Raw genomic sequence first — 2935 nt, 5'->3', positions numbered from 1 at the left:
CCTAAGTGCACAGAGCAGGTCGCCTGTGCCCTGGCTCCCTCGGAGGCACCACAGCCCCTGGCAGCAGCGGCCGGTGCGGGGCGCAGATCTGTGCTCTGCGCCTGAGCGAAGCAGAATTGCCCCCAAGGCTCCTGTCTGGCTCCCAGGTGTCATGGGGCGCTGCACAGCAGCACGGGGCTGCTGCTGATTCCGGGTGTGCTTTCAAGATATGTTTATGTACATAGAGATAAGCATCACGAAAACCTACTTCAGCTCCGGGCAATTACCCAGGACTAAATCCGAAGTAGCGCCACGCCAAATTGCTTCGGATTCACACCGCTCTCCGTGGAATGACAAACTGGCACTTGATGTGCGGCTTCCCAGGCGTACATCCTTTGGGAACTGACTCCTCTGGAGTCACGGGCTGGCTCGGCACCGTTGTCCTGGAGTTTCCTAGGAGCAGGGAATCCGGAGCACCCCCAAGTCACTTCTAAAATGATTTTTGGTTTCACTGTAGCGGCTAATTCCTTTTAACAACTCCGGGGCTGGCTTTGGAAGCAGATGATTTTTCTTTTCTTGTTTTTACGAGTCTCCTGAAATTGTAACATTCCTAATCGACAGCAGATCCTTCCCCTGGAGAGGCGAGTGAGCGGATCCCCTGCGTGCCAGTGTTAGCGGTGGCTTTGCATCTCGTTCCTGCGATTATGATCCCTGCTGTTGCGAGTTGACATAAGGCAAATTAAGGGATACTATAAAAAAAAAATGACGGGGCAATAAAAGTTTTGGAGCAGCGCTCCCCTCTCTCATTTAAATACCAGATATTTAAACCAAATGCACGTAACAAGACAGTTAACCTGGACCTTCAGTGGAAGCACCAGCTGCTTGATCATTGCCAGTGTTTTTAACAAATACATAAATATCACCCAGCCCTAGAGGGACAGCACAGCTCCGTTAGACTGGGCGCTGCGAGGGAGTCCCTGCCACCTCGTCCAGTGTTAAACTTCCTTGTGGGTAACAGCTCCATTGCTTTCCCCTTCCAAAATGTTCTTTATTACGATAAAGGCGAGAGGCTGCCTAAGGGAGCAGTCTGCCCGGAGCGCTGCTTTCCTACTTCAGTCGATGTATTTATTTATTCAGGGCAGAGGGAAGGAGGAGATCAGGTCCTGGAAATTAGTTTATGCTTTTCATCTGCACATCTGTAAACAATATTATTATTGTCATCGCCATTATTGTTGTTATTATTGTTAGTAGTAGTACTATTACTATCATCATCATCCTCAGTAGTAGTGGTAGTCGTACTGGTAGCATTATGATTGCTATCGTCATTAGTAGTAGTATTACTATGACGACTATCATCCTCAGGAGTAGTAGTGAGCATTGTTACTATGATTACTGTCGTCATTCGTAGTAGTAATATTACTATTATTACAATCATCATTAGTAGTGGTGGTAGTAGTATTATTATTACTATCCTTACTATCCTCATTAATAGGAGCATTATTGCTATTATCATCAGCACTATTACTACTATCTTCGTCATTCTTCTTGTTGTTGTTACCAATGTTGTTATTACCGTAATCACCATTGTTGGTATTATTGGTGTGGTTATTACCGTAATCACCATTGTTGGTATTATTGGTGTGGTTACTGTATTATTATTGTTTCTACTGCTATTACAACCAAAGCCCTTCCTATTACGGCACGTGCTTCTGTGATCATTCGCCCTTGGTACAACTGGCGTCTAATTTGGTTCTGCTTTTAAGATCCCCACACAAGGGAGAGTGAACATCTCCGTGGGAATGGTGAAGGCTCCAGGCAGGGGATGTGTGTTGGGTGGTTTGATACTCTCTCCTTTATGGGCTGTCAGCCCGACATCCTCGTGCTGAAAAATGAAATCAGAGCTGAAAGCTCTTCTTATCAGAAACCTCTCCCGCCACCCTTGGTGGTGGTATTATTATTATTTAAAGAGTTTTCTGCGGCGGTCTGAGCCTCCCCGCGAGGGGCTGCGGGGCGTCCCGGTGCGTGTTCGCGGCTGGCAGAGCCGGGCGAGGAGGCAGGAGCCCCGCTGGTCCCAGCGCCCCGTGGGAGCGGAGCGGGCGCCCACGTGTCCGCTGTCCGCGCCGCCCGGGAGGCGCCCACGCGGCATCCAGTGTCCCCCGTGCCCCCACACGCGGGCGGAGAAGGCGCCGGGCATCTTTTCCACCGGGCGGTGACAAGGTACGGCGCGAGAGCGGCGCTGATCCCCGCGCGGGGAAGCCGCCGCGTCTGGCCGCACCCGCGGGGTAGAGAGAGCCCCTTCGGGGTAACAGCCTCGCCCCGGGCGATTTCCCCCACCCGGCCTGTGGAAGCGCGTGGAGGGATGGGTGAACAGAAAAGCGGAGGAGCAGGGAGGTTGCGGCCCCGGGATTCATTCCCAGCCCCGTCTAAGGGCTGCTCTGCTGTGTCCGGTCTCTCCGCAGAGCCCGGCGCGGACACCGCCAGACGGGCTCTGGGGGAGCAGTGGGGGGACCGGGCGGATCTCGGCCCCCGGGGAGGGGATCTCCCGTGGGGGCTGGCTCCGGGAGAGGAGGATCTCCGGGGGGCTCCTTCAAAGCAGCTCAGGGGAGCCTGTCCCTGGGGCTGTGTCGGCATCTGCCTCCGGCTGCGGGGCAGGCAGAGAGGACCGACTTCGGGAGGCTGCATCCAGCTGGGGAGCGGGGCCGGGATTTGGAGCGGGGGGCTGGGGAGCGGATCCAGATCCCGGCCGGGATCCGGAGACTGGAGGCTGGATCCCGCTGGGAGGGGAGGGGAGGGGGGCTGGTCTCTGGGCAGTGCGGATCCATTGGCTCCTGCCGAAGAGGCGACTTCCCCCCCACACCCCCACTAGCCGGCGGGGCCTGACCCTGAGCCCACGTCCCCAGGGAGGCGAGGCTGTGCTCGGGGACGCGCAGAGCCGGGCCGCCCCCAGCTCCCCGCG

This window comes from Gavialis gangeticus, unplaced genomic scaffold (assembly GCF_001723915.1).
Source record: "Gavialis gangeticus isolate Ggan-Ray unplaced genomic scaffold, GavGan_comp1, whole genome shotgun sequence".
NCBI lineage: Eukaryota > Metazoa > Chordata > Crocodylia > Gavialidae > Gavialis > Gavialis gangeticus.
The sequence above is the reverse complement of the archived record's forward strand: the minus strand, read 5'-3'. Positions refer to the sequence as shown.